Consider the following 22,178-nt stretch of genomic DNA (forward strand, 5'->3'; position numbering starts at 1 on the left):
TTTAAATATCAGTTCAAACTGAATGCTTTTTAACTGAAAACCCACCACTTTGTACCTAATATCATGACTTTTAAGATGTCCATGCTGTTTATGAGTAGTCTCCCAGAAAAATGAGCATCAATAAGCTTTATGAACACCTTACACTCATTTTGTATTCTAAATGCTTCCACATGATCTTCTCAAAACATCATAGTATAATGCAAATAATTTCCAGATTATAGATAAGAAACTTCAAAGTTATATTATCCAATATCACACAGAAATAACAATCACTTCCTAAGTCCTATAAATCAGCATTTCATTCAATTTTTTGTGTTTACACACACAAAGACACCCCAAGTCACATGTAACTGCAACTTCTTCCTGGCAATAGAAAGATTGCAGAATTCTGCACATGAACACAATTTTCACAAACTCTATAAAGCCACACTTCAAGGCTACAGGTTTATGGACTCACTATAAAGACAGCCCTCAGGACCGCAGCAAAGCTGTATTTAGTTCAAAACCCAACCACATCCTGGAGATGCTGAGCCAGCCACAGGTCCCAAACTCCTTTAATTTTTCTACAGGAACACTTTTCTACTGGGGGTCTTCCTCATGCATCTTGCTCTACAAGAATAACAATTCCTCTTCTAAACAGCATTTATTTACCCCTTTACTGTTCAGGAATGTTTGAGTTATCTGTCACTTAAGTATTGAACCAAATTTAAGTTAATTTTAAGAATTCAAGGTCTGCTGAATGAATAAATAAACCAAACATAAAGGCCCATCCTGAAGAGCATCCACTTGAATTCTCAGAAATCATGTATGTTTTACATTTGAAAAGGAAATTGTTTTGTGTCAAGTAATCCTTAATCCACAAATTACTCAAGGTTATGTTTACAAATGTTTTCACTTAATAACTACATCACAGAATGTCTAAACATACTAGGTCCTTTATATATGGGTGGCAGAAAATGTCAACATTAAAATCTTAAAATATAGCCGTTAAGAAAAATTACAGACATCGAATTACAACATTATGATATTGACCATATTCTATGTCAAATGATATTCCCAATGTTCTAAGAGGCTTTTCTTTAGGAAAGGGGGTGGTACCAAATTGTTTTTCTACTCTGCTAGGTTTATCATACAAGTCTTCCACAGAACCAAACAAGGCAATGAATCAGAACTAAATATATTCTACTAAACCATATTTATATGCTCAGATAAATGTTTCTTGATCGGAACTGGTGAATTTTAGACTGAATTTTATGTTTTCTCTATGAATATTGGCCTACATATTTACCCTTTCTAGATTAGTCTCTTCTAAGGATGTCTTTTGAAAGCAGCATACAGTTGAAGATTAATCTTTTTAAAGAATTTTAATATATCATATATAAATTTTTTGATACTTTTTTTTCCCCAAGTCTTGTGACAGAGTCCAGGTTTGCTTGCTTTGATCTTATCCAGGCACTCAAATCAGGTATACATCCTCTCCTATTTTAAATTCCATTGATGATGATTCCAAGTTGTTTTTATTCCTCCTTTAACCAAACTTTTGCTCATTACCAAAACTGAACTGAAATCCATCTTCTGGCACCCAATCCCAGCTTGGCTGAGAAAGTGATCACACCAGTACTCTGCCTCTCCCCTAATACTCCAACCTCATTTATCAGATTACAGGTTTTATAACCATAACCTAAGTTACTTGTGGCATTTTATACCATTCCAATCCTGCATAACATCTGTTTAATTTGCTTCTACCTTTATTTTGTGCTCATTCCCACTTTTGTACAAAAATGTCCCTTTTACAAACTCTTAATCTTCACTTTTCTCCAATAGTGTCTTCAAGTAATTTTTTTAAAGGCTCGTACACAATGTATTTTTATCTAATCCTTGAAAAGCTAGAAACGCCATTCTATTATCATGAATAATTCTATTGCTATCATGAACAGTAATTTGGCTGTATTTATGATATTTTTAGCCACAACACTTTGCTTTGTTCTCTTCAAGCCTCTGAAGTAACTGTTCCATTATTTCCAACATTTTGAAATGCTAAAGAAAGCACTTTGAACCATTTCAATTTCTTAAATTAAGATCATAGTTTCAGTAACTTAGTTTCATCAATAATTGGTTTAGAACTGCATGTGTGTTTACTACTGCTTAATGTGCTGTACTTATTCGAAATAAACCAAGTTAGCAAGGTAAATCACTATTATAAAAACCACAACAGGGAAATTATTTAATCTACTTTATCTTTTCTAGACAAAATGCACCTTTTGCTCTGATCAATAATCAAGTCTGTTCATACTCTTGTTCAGGCTTTTATTGGTAAGTCCTTTGATTATTTAAATCAATAATTGTGCATTTTCAGTTGGCACATAACCTGCCTATTACATACTGATAATTTATAAACCGGTAGCTCTAGAATCTCACTTCTAACTCTACTGAATCTGTCTGACATCCCATACAAAAAATATCTAAAATCCTGAATACTCTAAACCCATTCTATTCTACATTCCTGTTCTTTAGTGAATGGCATTGCCACCTAGTCTTCCCATACAATCCCTTGTCATAACCAGACCTTTTTACAAAGCTTACCTCCAAATCACTATTCAACCCCTATTAATTCTACCTCCCAAACTCTCTTGGCTTATCCCAGACCCTCATAATCCTTGCTAATAGAACAACCTGCTCACTGCTCTTCCTGGCTTTAGTAATGAGATTACCACTCTATACACTTGCTACATACACGGAATGTACATAATGATACATCTCAAATGAAAATTAACTACATCATACTCCTGATTATAGAGCCATTTAATGAATAAAATGTTCTTTAGCTTCAATCCTTACTTACCAACATTTTCCCCCAAATAAACACTATACTCTGGCCTTAATGAACTATTTTCATAGCCTCCAAATCCTAGGCTTTGCATCCCTATGCAACTGATACAGGTTGTACAATCTCCATGAAACACCTTTCCGCTCAGTTAATGCTCGATAAATCTTCATTAAGTGTCTCCCTCAGTATATTTTAATCAGTTATCTGAGGTCCTACTCATGAACTATCACTTGTATCAACAACTAAGGGCTGAATCTGTTTATCTTAATACTTTTTTCGTTGTCAATGGACCTTTATTTATTTATATATTGGTGATGCTGAGGATCGAACCCAGGGCCTCACACATGCCAGGAAAGTGCTCTATCACTGAGCCACAACCTCAGCCCCTGTTTATTTTTTTATATCTCCAGTACACATTAAGGTCCAATAAATGAATAACCAAAGAAATTTAGTAGAGAAAACGAAGTAATTATAAAGACTATAGGTCTAACAGAAAACAGTTCAAATTCATATCAGCACACAGTTTTGAGTGATAAAAAGACAATGTGTCTGTCTTTTCTCTAAATTCTCTCCCCTTTAAAGGAAAATTTATAATGCATATATAGATGCAATGACACAGCAAGATCTCAAATCCTTCTCTCAGAAGCAACAAATTCAAGATACTTTATATGTTAAAAGGCTGAGAAATAGAGTATTAATGTTTCTCCAAAGTATTAAGTGTATAGGAATGCAAGACCATATTACTTCTTATGCTGACCTATAACAGAACAATTTCCTATGCGAATCTGAAAGACAAGTGATCCCTATTTAGCCCTTTTAAAGAAGTTTTGAAGTGGTACCCCCTTTCTCCACTGAAAAGCCCTCTTCAACATGGCTGATTTTAGGACTGTCAGCAAAAGAGTCTGCAAAAGAGTCCACTGTAGACAAACTTCCTATTTTCATGTCACCCTGTTTACTTGGCCACTGGCTGAGAAGATACCAGCACTCCAGGTGCCAGACACCTCCTTACTAGTTTTTCACAAACATATCCAGTATAGTACTTTGTAGAAATGTGCAAACAAGGCCTCTGGCCTTGAGCTGGGCTTCATAGAGAGGTCAACATTTTTAAGATAAGTTACAAATGGGCTCCATGGTAACAGCTGGCAGGAGGAGGAAAGAAAGGGGAAAAGAAGCTCTCCCCTTCTCAGGTGTTATCCTTGAAGGGTTAACTTGCCCAGAACAGTGAAAGAAAAAGCTGCTTTTATGTCAACTTTTGCCCCCCTCCCCTTACATGCTGGGTCTAAAACTCTCAAACTACCTCAACTCGGGGTTCAGGGGATTAACTGATTACAGCAAAGGCTGTGCCCTCTGAACCTGGCTGCAGCCAAATAAAAACTGTCTCCTGCTATCTTCGGTGCCTTGCCTCCTTGGTTCCTACAACAGTATGTCAAAAGCTTTTGATAGACTTTGTATTGGTTTAGGTGAATTGTGGGCATAGGATACTGTTACAAATTCCCCTATGTATCTGCTCTATCATTCAGTTACCCACAAGGCAACAAAAAAGCCCAGCAAAATCATGTGCTCACTAAACTGATCATTTAGTTATAACAAAAATGTTTATAGTCATAGGGACCAAACTGAAATAATTTAGAGTTAACTACGAAGCTTACACCCAGCTTTGAAACTTGAGTGTGAAAACATTCTACTGAATATACTGTACTAAGTAATTTATAGTAGTGAGTTGTATCATAACAAAGATAAGGCCCTGTAGCATGCAGGCTAGTACTTGAAAATACTTTTGTCAGTATGAATTAATGTGGGGTCATTTGTTTTAACCTAAGTCCTTGGTCTGTAACAAGGACTCTAACAGAAAAATCACTCTAAGAAAATACACACTCATTTAACTACAATAAAAAGGAAATGTATTAGAGTTACCCGAATTAACAAATGTTTTTAATTTTATCCTTATGGAAAGGCCTCACTGTCCATATTTATTTGTTTTACAGTACAGACACTGTTCTCTGCCTTATTATTCTGAACTTCCTAAATCCTCTTTCCTTTACATAGTACAATTTACAATAAACCATAAAGTAGTTGTAAAATCCTTCCTGTCAATTTCTTATGATGCTCCTAAAAACTAAACAAGGAAATTAAGGCCTGGGGCTAAGCGTAAAGCAAGAACTCTGGCTCAGATCTTCTGGTGTCCTGCCTCTCCAGTGAATATTTTCATTAATCCCCACCCAGGCCCTGACTGCATTCTTAAGGCCCGAGTTAGTCAGCAGAGCCTGTATAATGAATAATTAGGTTAGTAGGACATAATCGTGTTTAACAAACGTACTTTGTTCCTTCCTCCAAAACTCATACCACCTTGCCAACACCACCTCCACAGATACATTCTGAAAAAGAATTGTACTTTTAAGTTTGTTCTACTTTTAACAACTGTACACTTCCAAAGTACATTAAAATTAAAATGAAAAAATTAGAGAAGTATATAAAAGCCATAGACCTGTAGTTTTATAAGCTAACTTTGCTCTTGGTAGCAAGTTTTTTTTGATGTACTTGAAGGTAGGTCATGGTCATGCTTTACATTTTAAAATGTATTTTGTGAGAAATTCAACTCAATTGCTCTTGTATTCTTTATACCTCAGAGTTGAACTCTTCTTTGAATGGGTTATACAAAGTTACACTTGGAGAGTTGCCAAGCAAACTTCCTCACCAAACTCTGCCTAATCATTTTAATGCCGACCTCCACCATCTTACAATCTCTTTTGCTCTTTTGAGCACACACTAGAAAAGTCATGCCACGGTATATATGACTTTTAACATACACAAACATACTAGAAATTAATGTACTTTCGCTGGTATATTTATCCTATATAACACTGATTTTATAAAATTATCATCCGTAGAATAAGAATTATTCTTTTAAATTAATAGCAGGAATAATAAACAATGTTGTGTTGATGAAGCTATCTAGGATGTTAGAGACCTTTAATATAAGGGTCAAAAATCTTTGAAGATGTTCAAAATGAAATTATATGATCAACATCAGTTAAATTGTTTGCAGAAACCTTCTAAAACTGAGAATCAATTATTCTAATTATAAGTAATAAAACTTTAGAAGGCTGTAAAACAGATTAAGGATGCAATGACAATATTTGGAAGTTTACAAGAAAAATACCTTACATAATATACTTAAGTAGCAAGTTACTTTTTCATTTTCCCTGGTATTCTTGCAGTATTTACTTCACTTTCAATAAGAAATGTCTTTTTAAGTGAGCGTGAACAAATTGGACCCCCAGTGCACCTTCTGTAAACCAACTCACCTGCCAGATGTAATCGAGCAAATCTCTACCACTATACCACTCTGCTCCAGGCCACATCTGTTAAACTTGAAATATGTATAGCCAACTACCCACTAGGTATTGTCACCTGAATGTCCCACAAGCATTCCAAACTCAAGAGATGCATCCTTCTCCCAAATAAGATTTTTCTTAAAATGTATATTTCATTAAAATTGAGAGAATTACTGTTCTTCTGCTAAATAGCACTCTACAATTCTAAGCTGATCTTGTTAATACTTCTTTGTTCTTCAGCAGTAGGCACTATGACAATTTGATCTATAAATAAGGTACAATCTGCATTTCCTTGTATAGTATGTCAATGCTCACTTTCCCCAAAAAAAGGAATTTATACAACTTAGACATTCATTTGATTTGTGGAAGCTGTATTTGTAAGGACCTATATGACTATCTAAGCAACAACATCAAATATAAGGGCCAAGTACAAGTATAGTCTGTATAAAGATGTAAGAGGTCTAAAACCATATTCTAACTCTCATGATCATGCTTCTACTGCTTATGAAAGACTAGAATCAAAAGTGCAAACGAATGACAAAATATTCTCAGTGATATTATACCTCTATTTTTTTTAAGAGAGAATTTTTTAATATTTATTTTTTAGTTTTCGGCGGACACAACATCTTCGTTTGTATGTGGTGCTGGGGATTGAACCCGGGCCACACACATGCCAGGCGAGCGCGCTACCGCTTGAGCCACATCCCCAGCCCAGATATTATACCTCTTTATTCTTGGTGAAAAAGACATCCCTGCCTTCAATGAGCTAGTAAACACCATGGCAGAAATAAAATGTCCTTACAAACAAAGTTAAATCTATTCTTATTTATTTCGTCCTATTTCAATAAGAAGCCACAACTACTTAAAGATGGTGAGAAGGAGGAGGAGGATGGGGAAAAGATGCTGCACCTGAAGATGAATAATGCTGTCTACTCAGATCATGTCACCTCCAGCCAAAACACCACAGATTATCCTAGACTCATCTCTTAATTTCTCTTATCTCTTAACTTCTTCACTCATTAAGTCACACTTTCAGTACAATTCATAGGTATGTCCCCCACAGAACTGCTGAAACTACAAAAAGAACCAAGTCAAATTCTGATTCCTCAAGTTACTCCAGGGAAGACACACAGAAACAGACTAACAATATCCGACAATAAGGAATATGACAGGCACCAACATAGAGCACCAATTACTAGAGTTCACTGGGAGATATTAGGGTCCAAGTAGGCTGTCAGGTTCAGTCACAGCCTTGTTGACAGGATACCCCAGTTCAGTCTTTAAGAAAGCAGGGGGAAAACATTCCAGACTCAAGTATGGAACAAATAGTACCATAAGACAGGAACATGGGGTTACACCGCAGTAAGAGCCAAAGCTCAAAGCGTAAAGTAGTTTGAGATTAAGGAGTTAAATTATTCTAAAATGGAAATTAAAAGGCTTTAAGCAAGGACTGAAAGTAGCCAGAAACAGAAGTTACTGAGGTATTTCTAAAAGGAGAAAAAAAGCATGAATATATTTCACCCAATTCTAAAAAATAATTCCTTTTCCTGGTAATTTTTAGTTTACTACAGTATGAATTTTCAAGCCTGAAATTTATTCCTTTACAAATTGTATAAACCAAACATATCTTAACACATTAACTAAATCCTCCTTTGACTTCCCCTTTATGATTATATTGATTCTATTTCGGCAGTAGTTCCTGATCTGCCATTAACTCAGAATCAAGTTACAAAGTAACAAAGCATCGTAGTTTTAATTACTTTTACAACCCAAATTTGGAAACGAAGATACAAGCCACTTCTTACTACTCATAAGAGAAAAGAGGTTCAAATTTCTTATACTATACAACACCTTTGTTAATACAATCTCTGGAGACCTGTCCAGGGTCATTTTCTATTTTAAGTCCTTTAAATGTTTTTCAAAATGACTTCACATGGTAATTTTTCTTTTAAAACTTCCAGCAATGAAAACTGAGAAGAAACCTTAAGAAATGGACACTTCGCACAAGAAATACAGTTGATCAACAAATACATAAGGAGTTCAATATCTCTAGCAATTAAAGAAATGCAAATCACAACATCTCACTCCAGTCATAATGGTAATCATCAAGAATACAGGAAACAATAAATGTTGGTAAGGATGTGGTGAAAAATGTACACTCATACATTGCTAATGGGACTGCAAATTCGTGCAACCACTGTGAAAAGCAGTATGGAGATTCCTCAGAAAATTGGGAATGGAACCACCATTTGACCCAGCTATCCCACTCCTTAGTTTAAAATCAGCATACTATAGTGTGACATAGCCACATCAATGTTTATAGCACCTCAATTCACAATAGCTAGCCTAAGGAACCAACCTAGGTGTCCCTCAAAAACGTGGTATATATACTAAATGGAGTATTACTCAGCTTTAAAGATGAGTAAAATTATGGCATGTGCCAGTAAGTGGTTGAAGTTGGAGAATATCATGCTAAGTGAAATAAGCCAATCCCACCAAGTAACGGCTGAATGTTTTCTCTAATATGTGGATGCTAATTCACAATGGGGGAGGAAGTGCACTAGGGAATAGCAGAATAGTGTTACCTTAGATTAGGTGGAGGGAAGTGGAGGGAAGGGAGGGAAGGGGAGGGGATGTAGGGATAGGAAAGATAGAATGAAACAGACATTGTTACTGTATGTATATATGTGACTGCGTGACCAGTATGATTCTGCAACATGTACAATCAGAAAAATGAGAAATTATATCCCATCTATGTATGATATATCAAAGTGCATAAATGCATTCTACTGTCATGTATAATTAAGACAAAAAGGTTTTTAAAAATGTATTTATTTTGAAGTAGAACAATGTTTTATTATGTGAGCATTTGATCTCTGTACAAATTAAAGTCTTCTATCACTTTCAAGTAGTAATTAGTAATTATTATTAAGAATAATTTCAAGTACTAGCCTAATTATTATCTTATTTAATTCAGTACATTTCCTTCATGAAGAGTTTCTTCAGTAAGAGGATTAATCGTTAAAACATCTAAATGGAAATAATCTGGCAAAAAGTGAAAAATCTGGGGCAAAGAGGTTCCTAGGCCTTCAGAGAAAGCCAGACCATTTAACCTGGAGTAGGAATGAGAGGCCTCCAAGAAATGGAAATAAAAGGATTCTTTTTTTTTTTTTCCCTTTTTTAGAAATATTTTTTTAAGAGAGTGAGAGAGAGAGAATTTTAATATTTATTTATTTTTTCTTAGTTCTCGGCAGACACAACATCTTTGTTGGTATGTGGTGCTGAGGATCGAACCCTGGCCGCACGCATGCCAGGCGAGCGCGCTACCGCTTGAGCCACATCCCCAGCCCAATACAAGGATTCTTAATAAACACTTTGGTAAATCAGCCTGAAGTCGAATTTAATCACACTTCTGGTCCTGTTTTAACCACATGTCCAAATTCCAGAAACTCATTTTTATTCTGTTGCCCAGGCCCCTTAAATTATATCCAAACATCAAACACTTGACTCGACATCCCTCCCCACTCACAGCAAATCCATGTCTGACAAACCCATCTTTTTCCCAGTTCTAATTCCCATCTCATCCCACAGAAGTCTTTCACAACTTCGAACTCGGAATTCAGGTACAAAGCCCAGCCTCTCCAACTAGATCCCTGAAGGTCTTGTCAGTGACACTCAAGAGTCAGAGGTCGATTTCTTCGGCCTCTTGTGGCCTTTTCTGTTTTTGTCTATCACAGTAAATGCACTTGTCTTAACATCGTTCCTGGAATATAAGCTTCTGGAAGGTGGGAATCATGTCCTGGGCATATTTGTTTCCTATAGGGCCTGGGACCTATTTCCCACTGCAAGAGCTCCTTGATACCACATTCTATGCACCTTGCAGGAACATGTGCCTGGCAGTCATCCTAGACTTCCCTGAAACCAATTGCACAATCGTTCTGGACATCTTCTCACTGCTAGGACCTGCCCAGACCTTCTGTTTCATACAGTCTCTGGGAAGCAGGCTTCTGCCCTTCTGCGAATGGCCAGTTCTGACAAGAATGGTCCCAGGCCCTATAGGAAACACAAACATACACACGACATGATTCACACCTTCCAGAAGCTTATATTCCAGGAAGGATGTTAAGAAAACATTTATGGTGAGAGACTAGTATTAAAGGCCTTAAGAGGAAGAAATAGAAGGGCCTTAAAGGATAAAGATGATTTCCATATACTGAGATAGAATAATTGGAATGTAGAGAATAGGCCTTAAAAGCAGTAAGAAAAGCACAGAGATAGAACAGACCAGCCCAAAAAGGTGTAAAAAATTTATTTAAAGAGGATGGTAAGTTGTCAAATGTGATTAAAATGTGGTTAACAGAAATCAATCAGGATCAGGTTGAAAGCAGAGGCCCCACTATGTAACCATTAAAGACAGATGAGGCAAGTAATATGACACAATATTAGGTCATTCCTTATTCTAAATTCTTATAATAACTGAATTACTTTAAAAGGCATAAAACTAGACACTTGTTTTGATATGAATATAGTATTTTAAACTAAAAGGATAATTTAAATATTGCACAGTGGTGATCCAATGTGGTTTCTAATTGTGAAAAGTTGTTAACTTGGAAACCCCACTGGATGACTGATTTCATTGTCAACCAAAAGAAGGCCTTACTAAGTTGCAGTTTTATCTAGGATTAATAACCAAATTCTATTAAATGTAGATTTTTTTTTCAAGTCGTTTGTGTCTTAATTACAAACTAAAAAAACCAAACAACTACAGCACAACCTATACACCCAGTCAATTTATAATACAGAAACTGCAGAATCTTTGACATGAATAAACAGTGTAGAAAGTCACTTCACCACCTTTCTCATACTTAGTGCATGCTCCTTTTTCTTTTTCATAGTTTTTTTTTCTTATATTTTATCCTACCCCTTATATTTCTCTATTGATTCCAGCTGAAAATGCCACTGTTGTCTAGGTTTTCTTCTCACTTTTCCTAGGGCTTTTCCTTAATCGTAGTAATTTTTGCTCACTTTCAGCTACCTATCAACAACCTTCAATTGCTTTATCCTATGAATGGTGGGACCATGTAGAAAAATAGGGAGAAACTTTAAGGGACACTAAAGGATCATAAAGTGAACGTCATCAGAATCGTTCGTCTTACAGCTGCTGAAAAGCTACAAAGATTACATCGTCTGTCCTCTGTTTTTAGGCAGATATGAATCCCAAGTTCAGAAAAAGCCCACCTTGATTTGAAACAGTTTAGCAAATACTCAATAGGATCTTTTGAATAGTGAAAATGCATGTACAAATGCACTCTTAAGTTCACAGTTTAGAAAACGTGGAAATACTGACATCATGAGCATGATTACTCCCCACATGAAGAAGAGCCTTAGAATGGTCCCACTTGTCAGGGACCATATTCTAAATGCCAAAGTCCCAAAATTTCCTAACCAGATACTAGTGCACCATTACAAGTCCAGGTTCTTTTGTATTATCTGAACCATTCACACAATCAGTGAACTCCCTGTGGCCAGACAATCCTTGAGTTGCGTGGCAGTTGAATTACCTCATAACTGTCAGAATGTGTGGTATTTAAAAGATAAAAATGAACCTGAACTTAATTCAGAATTTCAAAACCTCCTATGTCACACTGCCTCCTCTTAAATAATACAGGAAAATGATTATAAGCAATATAGGTACTTTTTGTTTATGAAGTCTAAGTATAAAAACACATCATTGAAAGCAGTTTTAAAATTACCAAATAGGTTTTCTTCAGTAGATTATCTTTTATATAAAAAGGCCTGTATCTACAGACGAGGAGGGAAGTTATTACCAGTCACTTGTTATCAAAGTAACAAATGGAAATAAGACAGTCATGGAAAAAGGAACAGGTTACTCATCGTAATGTTCCTGAACACTTTCCAGCATGGCCAGATATTCAAGACAGAAAAGCTTGGTGTGAACAAGCTGTGGAACAAGATGGAGAACTACAGGTAGGTCTCAGGCACTGATAACTGAAGGCAAACAAACAAACAAACAAAAAAAAACTCAAAGTAACAAGGCAAAGGGATTCCCCTTCTGCAAAAAGGTACCTCAGGAACAAGGGAAGTGGTAAGCTTTCACACCAAACCGAGAAAAGTATTGTAAAAATGCCAAAAATGTTGAGAACAGCATAACCAGGAACTGGTTGACTAATTAAAACTAACAGATATAATACTTTCTTTCACCTTGTTGGAAGTGAAATTTCTCTCTCCTGCCATTACTCAATTGTTATTTGTATTATACTTGTTTACTTAGTAATTAGCTGATTTATAACTGATTTCATAATGCCTATTGATGTTTTTGAGCTGAGACCTTGTTACATATGCTAAAGAAGTCTGACCCTTACGTGTGAGCCACTCCAAAGGACTGCACAGCCATGCTAGAATGATGTCAGCAGTAGGGAAGAAACATTATAAAACAGAGCAAAACAAAACAAAAAGGATTTTGAACAATCATGTGGTGTTTCTTGGTGTGGCCTGAGGAACACCTGCCTTGGGATCATTTGGACTGCTTATTTACAATGCAAATTTCTATCACAGAGCATCTTTCCAATTCTGCATATGAAAATCATCTGGGTACTTATTTTAAAATGCTAATGCTCATAATTATCAAATCAATCTCTGATGCAAGCACTCAGAGGACCTAGTTTGAGAAGTTTTTGAACAGCTACACAAGTTTCTCTAGAACTATTTTCAATGTACACATGGATGTAACTATGAAATAAATCCCCCAGAAATGATTCAATTAATTTCTGCTTATACCCTGCATGGAAGAATTACCACTGAAGACAGGGAACATACAATAAACCAGAACCAACTTCTAAGATAGAAGAAGGGATACAGAGATAAAGAAAACTATGGCACCCATGATACCAAATCACACCTAGAGGAGAAGAAATTAAAGAAAATGATCAATGGGTTCAGCAAAATTTCAGATATACAGGAACCAATGGGATCATATAAGTTATCAATATACTGGAACTACTAACAGCAACAATGCCTGACTTTTGAATCAAGGTGTCAATCTGAAATAGATTTTTCCTTCTCAAATATGTATTGATGAAATACTGGGCAGACAATCCTGTTACCAGCCATGAACTTTTCTAACGTTTATTATCCTACCTCTGGTCTCTGAGGGCTTCTTGGACTAGGCTCCATATTGGTAACAGCTACTTCTTTGATCCTATTTCAAATCCAAAATAACAAGCCCTAATGTTCCTCATTTTTAAAATTACAGAAATACTGTACAAGTGCATAATTAGTTACTCAAATATTTGCTGACTTAATAAGGTGTTCGAGGCCCTCACGTGGGCAATCAAAGGTAAAATGCCACCAGGCTATCAGCCAGTCTTCACTAAGCACATACCATGAACAAAAACAAGATTCTGCTAATTCAACCAAAGTGAAAAACATACAACTGTCAAAACATTACTAAACTTACACAAGGGCATTATTACTGTTACAAAACAAAGAACAAACAAGAACATTAAACTGGAACTTGGAAACAGAATTTAGTAGTGGAACATGGATTAGCAAGTCTACATTCTCACATTAAATGAAAAGACCAGTCTAGACAATTTATAAACTCCCTTAACAGTTCTGAGAAAATATTCATCTTATTGAATTATGTACATACGTTCTCCTAAGGGAAATGACAAGATTTGATGGTCAATGTAAGCCTTGATTTTGGAACATGTATTTTGTGGCAGCAATACAACACTAACTGCATACTATAAAGGTACAAGGAAACTTGGGCGCCTCAGACACAACCCCTGCCAAAGCTTAAACTGCTGTTTAGACCAAAGAGATTAGAAATTTGAAAACCTTGTGTGTAGTAAAGAATCTTAATTTTATGAGTACACGTGTTGTTAAATTTTAAGTGTAAAAAATAATTAGGGGCCGAGATGAGGTCCTTAGGGTGTCTTTGTAAGAAGAGACACAGATAGGAAGCATGCCATGTGACAGGGGCAGACTGAGTACTTTGTCTATAAGATAAGGCAAGGACTGCTGCCAAGACCAGAAGGCAAAATTAGGGTGTATTTTAACCTTCAGAAGGAACATGGATGGCACTACTGACAACTTGATTTCCGATTTCTGGCTTTCAGAACTGAAGGAATAAATCTGTTCTTTTAAGCCACTTGGTATGTAGCAAGGTGTTACAGCAGCCCTAGGAAACTTATATAGGTGTTGAGACCCAGGGTCTGGAGCACCCATTATGGTTTGGATCTGGAATGTCCCTCAAAGACTCATGTGCAGCAATGTTCAGAGGTAGGGTTTTTGAGAAGCCTTTGGATCATGATGGCTCTGATCTCATTAATGGATTAATCCCTACAGAGTTTCATAATTTGAATTGACTACTGGGAGGAGGGAGAACTAGAGAGTTGAAGGAAGTGGGCCCCTGGAGGCATGGGGATTATATTCTTCCCAGTCCCTTTTACTTTCTACTTTCCAGCTGCCACCTGGAAGGCAACTTTCCTTCCTTCTACCAAGATGTCTGTCCCACTGTAGGGCAAAAGCTAACGGAGTCGGCAGACCATCGACTAAAATCTCTGAAGGATATGTAAGCCTAAATAGATTTTTCCTTTTCAAGGTTGATTTTCTTATGTATTTTGTTACAGCAATGAAGTGCTAACAAAGCATCCCGTTCCTGGACCGTAACAGTCCAGCAGAGATCTGGGGCTCCCATAGTAACAGCATCTTCCTTATAGTAGTTGTACTTTAATTCACACAGTGGTTGTGGGGTTCTAGACTATCAGCTTTCTGGTCATAGAAGCAGCAGCAACTTCCTTTGTGGCCTGGTATTAAAACAGTACTCCAATTCTAAACTCCTGCACAGCCAAATTCTATTTAATACTGTACAATAAATTCCTTGATTCTGTAAAAAAATTAAATAAAGGAGTAAATGGGAGAACTATGTAACAAAAGAAAATCTAACAAAAAAGCTGAAAATAATATTCAATAATTAAAATATTTATCAAATACAAAAATCTTACTAAAAATTTTAAATGTGTTGTGAAAACAAATGCCAATTTTCACAGAATAGTATACCTGCCATTATACTATCCCTATCATATTTAAATACCAAAGACCTTGGTGATAACCAAGGATATACATTTGTAGGTTGACAAAAGAAATGTGAATAAATTTCTTTCTATAAAATAATCAAAAAACATTTTGCAACTTACATGTATCTGTTGACTAGCAAACCAGATCCCAGAGATAAAATGTTTGGAATAAGGACATGCCACTTACCTAAGAATAAGTTACCCATTGTCCAGTTCTGAATTTCTCATAGACAGTATACAAACATGTTATTTTACTGTAAGTTTCCAGAAACTATAAAAATGTTCTTTTACTATAAGTTTCCACATATAAAGGTAATGGCAGATTAAGCATAAAAGTTTTTCATCAACATATCTACTCAGTTTTTCCAGCCATAATAAAACTGAAGGTGTGTGACTTTATTATGTTACAATGACAATAAAAATTATAATGAATTTAAGGATATGTAGAAAATATTTCAATAAAAAGTAAATCAGAATTATTACTGTACTAGGAAAAAGCATTTTTAATTTTGCCATTTTTTTTAATCAGAATTTGAAGACCTTTTAGCATTTTTTTAAATAGTCCATAATATAGCCTCTTGGGGATTTATCTACTGAAGGAACAAAGATTACAGCTTCCCCTCCACCCTCCCCCCCCAAAAAAAAAAATCATGAAAACACTAATTCAAAAGGGGAAACCAGTACATTGTAAATAGACTCATGACAGGGAAAAGGGAAAGAAGAATCCAAGCAAAGTAACAATGGTCGAAGAACTGGGAGGCACCCTAATCAGACAAGGCTGGGCTAAAGCAGAGTAGGCGTCATCAGAAGAAACCGATAACAGAAGTGTTTCCCACCCCCAAAGGTCCTAAGAATAGAAAATAGGTGAAATGAAACTGACACTTACTGGGTCCACCACCCGATCATTTACTAAGATGTTATCCTTAGCTCATGTAAGTTGCTTTGAAAGGTTAAGAAAAGTGAAGTCTGAATACTTTTAAGAAACTTTATCAAGGTCATAAAGTAGGGACAAACCTAAGGCATTGAGCCTAGTTTTCACACAATGGTAAACACAGAAGATAGTATGTGTCAGGAGGGTCAAAAAGATCGAAGAGATTGCTTGTAATCAAAGGCAACTATTCAGGAAACAAAAGTTCCAGGTCCCACCTGGCCTCCCTGAAGGGTTCAAAATTCCCATACAACCACAACCCACCCCTTGTGAGAGTAATTCCAAAGGTATTTCATTTTCCATTCCATCCCACGGCTTCTCAGTAGCTGCATCCAGGTCAGCCTACAGCTGACTCCTAGACCAAAGGGAGGTGTACCTACCACTCCCCCAAGATCACACACCCTTCTTGACAGCAGGCCCTCTAAAGCACAGTCCCTTTCCAGTGATTAACTGAGGGGGAAACAAATTTTAACTGGGGAAAAAAAGGTTTTATGAAAGATGAAGTCCATTTTTCTTGCAAAGAAAAAAAATTAGACCTACCCTCTTGTTCATGCCAGAAATTCCCTTTAAAGGTTGACTAAGGCATCAGACCAGTAAGCTTAAAATAAAAACTGCTAATTAAAGAAACATAACCAAATGTACTCATATTGAGAGTACTATTAGTCAATCAAATAAAGGTAAATGACCAGCATGAGATTCTACCTTAGTTAAGAAGGAAGGTAGAGACAGGCACACATTTATTCAGTATCACAGGATCCCCCAAGGGCAAAGAATGTTGGAGAAACTGGAGAAGATGAACCTAAGAGGTCAAATGGTTATTAACTATCTGAAATGGAATACAAAATTTGGGAATACACAGTTGAACTTTAGTCTAAGAAAATGGGGAAGATAAACAAATTGTTTCTAAGGACCAAAAAAACTAAGTTATAAGCTTTCCTACCTAGAACAATGTTTTATATCAACCCAAACATTGATGGCTTCAAATCACATTTAGGCCTTTGGTATTATCTTCTAGACCAGGAATACACCAAAAGCCAATTTGTATAAATAAAGTTTTAATGGAACACAACTACCATCACTTGTGTATAGAGTCTGTAGTCACAAAAGCAGCAGCTGCAACAGACTACACTACCCACAAAGCCCAAAACATTCACTATCTGACTCTCTGGAGAAAAAGTTTGTGAATCCCCTATTCTGTACAAAAGCAGCACAGAAAGAAAGAGTTGCCCTCAACTACTATAAACAGACAAGACCAGGGGCAATTTTCAAAAAGGCAAGCTGTTTTGTTAAAACAAAATTTTAAATTTTTAAAACCACTTAAATAAACTTCTCATTTATACACTGTTATGCTTAACACTTTGAATAGCTATTACTACAAAACAGCTCATTGTATAAGCTCATTACATAGACAGTATGAAAGAGCTGATATTTTTATGATGCTTAAAGTATCTCCAAAAAAAGTTATCTCGCTCCAGAAAAAGAGGAATGTCTCATGACCATCTGTCCCTCTCATTCCTACTGCTCACTAAAAATCATAGTGTCTAAGTACTTTTTTTTTAGAATGAAAGAAATACTTTGTAAAAACATATGATTAATCAATGTATTAATTACTAAAAGCAAGTGATATCAGTTTAAAAGTGTAACTCAGACTGGCATAAGTTTAAAATTCTGAACTACTATTTCTTTTCTACAAATGCATAAATTTGATTACAATTATATAACCAGATTATATTCATTCACTTTCCCTAAGGATAAAATTGGGGAAGGAGAAAAAATTAAATAGCCTCAGAAGTGTAAAGAAATGCTGCTTAGAACATTTTCTATCCATTCATAGAAATGCAGATAAAGTAATTGCTGGTAAAGCAATTCAGAGTAAATAACCATACATGCCATTTCTAACACATCAAGTTTTTTGAAGTAAAACCCCAGTTACACAAACTATATATACTTTGGTAACCAGTTTCTTATTTACTATGCTCAGTTTGCTACTATGTTTTAGAGATGATATACTGAAATACCAGCTTACCAACTCTCAAACTTCTGAAGGAATGAATATGTAAGTTTGGATGAAACTGGGAATGGAGCGTAGTACTTTGTGCAGCTGCAGCTACACTGTATGTTTTTTTAAAGGCCAAAACCTGTTTAAAGCAAAAATCAAAGGAACAAACTTGAAAGGAATTTTAGAATTTATTCTCTAAGCAGCTTCTTTCCCAAAACTGCATTAAATAATCACTTCTCTCTCCAAATGTCCCGACTGGTGGCTTCATTATTAATACTATAGAGATCCATCTTAAGACCTGGGACAATTCATAGGAAAACACTGTTTTACAGTCGGTTTAAAACTCTCCGATGTCTTAGACTCCATACTTTGGAGTATTTGAAGCGTTCTTAATAAACCAGCCCTCAAAACTGGTCAATTCCAAGAAGGGAGGGTGGGGGTTTATTTATGCTAAATATTTATTCATACTAACTGCTTTGCTCTTCTAGTCATTTAAAACTACAAAGCTCATTTTTTAGTTTATTAATCGGGTATGTTAATCACACAAGCTTCAAATCCCCCCTCCTCCACTATTTTTATGCAGCCATCATACCAGACGTGCTTTCCTCATTCTTGGAGTAAGTGCTGTTTCACTGGACTGGAAACAAAGCCTTGAAAATGTCCAGCCAGGGTGAAAGGAACAGAGGGTTCAACAGGTATTTTCTAAATAAATAAACCTAACCAGTTTATATTACAAGATTGGTCTGTGTCTAGAATTAAAGTACAATCTACTTTTGATAGTCAAGACTTTTTAACTGTGGCTAGATTTTAACGTGGTTGTGAAAACGTGTAACGATTTATCTGTCATTTCTTGGGGTTCATTTTCAGATTTCAGAATAGAAGCGCAGTCACTGCTGAGTAGTTTCGGGTTTTTATCTACCATAAAGTTTCAAAGTGGCGAGTTCGCGGTGCAGCTAAACAGTCAAAGGAGACACACTGGAGGGCTCCCCACCTCTTCTATATTTTACGTATTGATTTCACAAAACTCTGCACCAGGCTGGTGTCCCTCCTCCCCGCTGACATCCTCGGAGAAGGAACAGCCACAGCTACTCTAGTCCCAGGCCGGGTAGGAAGTACCCGCCCTCGGGATCGGGAGCCTTCGTGTCCTCGCCGCTCATTGGCTGCGAGGGCCGTCAATGCTACTCAGAGCCGGTCTCCGGCTGGAGAGTGGAATCTCCAGCTGGCACCTCCAGAAGGGTGCACTGGGGTCCTCCATCCACCTGAGAAAACAACCAGCTTCCTCAAAGGGCTCCTTCACCATTTTATTTCACAGCCCCTCCTCTACGGCCCTCCGATTCCTCCAAGAAGCAAAGTTTTTTGTCCCCACCCCCCCCACCCCCGCCCCAAAGCTCCAACTTCTCCCTGCCACCACAGCAATCACCCAGTCCAGGACCAATTACAGGATGCTTTTTAGGGACGAAGCTAACTGTGGAATAGATCTCACAAAGGATAGCAGAGGGTTCCTTCCCATGAAAATGATATCATTGTTCAAGTCATGTGTCAACCAGTTAAAGTGCACTGGTCTTTATCCAGTGTTAAGGCCAAGAATACTCAGTGTCCATTCAGCAAAAACAAATGCCACAAAGCATCATAGGGTTAAATGAATGTCTTTTTCTACTATTCCTTCATTTCAGGGTTTGTCTGGTTGTCCCAAACATCCCATAATTTTAGTTCTTGATAAACCTTTATTTATTTATTTATATGCGGTGCCGAGAAATGAACCTAGTGCCTCATACATGTCAGGCAAGTTTGCAACCGCTGAGCCAAGATCCCCCCTAAACTTTGTAAGCGCAATACTATGCCATTTTTCGACCACACCAGCCGCAGTTTATGGTCCTGTACAGAAAGCTCTGACAACATACATACTGTGAACTTTATTCTGTAGTGCTATCTGACAAGACATACTGTTGTAGTCTGTAAGAAGTGTGTATATGCATGGAAACTGAATTCCCTGAAGAAGGAATTAGAAATAGCGGTTCTAAGTCTGACATGTAAATATGCTCTACAAACTGTGGGCAAGTCTTTGTATTGCTTTTTGTTTCCAATTTGTACCCTTGAAATAAGTAATCTCCTAGGAGGAAAGTCATTTCATGTCTGCAATATGTTTCCAATTTCCCATTTGTCAGAATCTAAAGGACAGAAGTCTATAGTATAAAACAAGCATATTCTTTGCATTTGTCTCCACCAAGAAATACAGCTATTTTTAACATACTATTAATCTGTTCATACACCATCTCCCAAGGCCTACACTACAAAATAAAAAGGCAACAAGAATTTAGATCTCCTGCAGCATCCTCTAGTTCGTTTCCTGACACTATTCAAGGGCCATGAGGTCTTCTCACTTTTTCCCTTTTAGCTCTCCTTTGTCTTAACTCTGCCCTCAGTTTTCAGTTTCTCTCTTCCATTGCCATCATCACCACCAAAGCGCTCTATCACTTCACACTGACATTTTTCAATACTGGTTCTAAAATGTATTCTCCAACAGGTCTCACCCGATATCACCCCAGTACTTCTCAAACCACTTCGGATTTCCCCACCACCCAATCTCTCCCAGTGAACTTCACTTTTCTAAGTTGGACTGCAGCCAAATCCTGACAGATGGACTTAACCAATCCACCAGGGATAAATAACCGATGCCACCAATGAGCTTCCACTGGGAGGCGGGTCTTCGCTGAAGTTGCTTGGGTCCTGAAACCAAGAACCTGTTGCCGCCGCCTTGGCCGCCGAGTTTCCTAGTTACTCCAGAGCCCACAGTGGCCTGGGGCCTTGGGAGCCAGTGGCCGACTAGCACTTGCTGCCACCCATCCCCAGGAAAGGGCCAAACCCCCACTCGATCGTGCTCGATCACAGCACGCCCCGCCCCATCTCCCGAGGCGGGGGATCCCGGAGATCGCCCGCGCGATCCAGACTGACCGACCGACCTCCCTCGCTCCCTCGCTCCGGACTACAGCGGTCAGCCCCACCCGCCAGGCCTCTGGTTTCTGCACCGGAGCTCCAAAAGGCGACTCACCAGGAAGTTGAGTGTTTTCCGTTCTCCCGCCCTCGAGGGACACGCAGTGAGCCCGCGGCTCTGTTGGGCACCTCCGTGGAGAGGCCCGCTGGGCCGGGGGCTGAGGCTGCGAGGGCAGGAGCCAATCGGCCACCTCCCGCCGCGCCGCCCCCGCAGACACTGCAGGCGCAGGAACCCACCCTGCACACACCGAGGCTAGTCCCGAGTGCGAGCCTAGTGGCGGCGGCCCATCCTCCCGCAACTCCCGCTCCTCCTCCCGCAGAGGCCGCTGTCAGGAGTGTAAACATCCCGGCATCCCCGAGGAGAGGGGCGGGGCGGGTGCTGGCCCCTCCCCGCAATCTGGCTGCGCGGGGCCACTGCCCTGCTGAGCTCGGCTGGCGTCTTCCCCACGCCAGGGTGCCCGGGAGCCGGGCAACTTTCCCGGGTTTCGGAGCTCCAGTGGAACCCTTACGACAGATCTTTTTCCATGGTCAGGCCTACGGAGGTGTGGAGCTACGTCCTTCTGCTCCCTTACTCCTCTTCCTCTGCTGTAGCCAACTTTCCACCCAGGGAAGGATTGGTGGGTTTTTTTTTTTTTTCCTTCTTTTGTAGCTGTAGATGGACAGAATGTTTTATCTTTATGTGGTGCTAAGGATCAAACCCAGTGCCTCACACATGCTAGGCAAGTGCTCTGCCCCTGAGCTACAGCCTCAGCCCAGGTTGGCTGCTTTTAAGAACTTGGGGTTTTCACAATTTAAGTGTTCCCACTTGGAAGTGGTCCATCAACTCAGTGATGTCCCCATTCTTTGGGAACTACAGCGTTTTGATCCCATTCTCTTTTACCCAGTGATTTGAACGACCTCTGCACTTAGTGTTAATGCATGGAAATGAGGAAAAGAGGCATAGTGTTTTCTTGTACCTAAGTGACCCAGCCTAGAGGACAATGACTTTTAGGACATT

The 22,178-nt window shown here is 38.0% G+C and overlaps 1 protein-coding gene across 1 annotated transcript in view; it reads right to left on the reverse strand.

Moving 5' to 3' along the window:
* Positions 1 to 21,549, reverse strand: part of Nek7 (NIMA related kinase 7) — a 128,390-nt gene extending 106,841 nt beyond the window's left edge. The window contains exon 1 of the mRNA XM_026401487.2: positions 21,240 to 21,549. The gene's annotated coding sequence lies outside the window, so the exon portion shown is untranslated. The remainder of the gene's footprint in view (positions 1 to 21,239) is intronic.
* Positions 21,550 to 22,178: the final 629 nt, after the last annotated feature.

This window comes from Urocitellus parryii, chromosome 9 (genome assembly GCF_045843805.1).
Source record: "Urocitellus parryii isolate mUroPar1 chromosome 9, mUroPar1.hap1, whole genome shotgun sequence".
Lineage (NCBI taxonomy): Eukaryota > Metazoa > Chordata > Mammalia > Rodentia > Sciuridae > Urocitellus > Urocitellus parryii.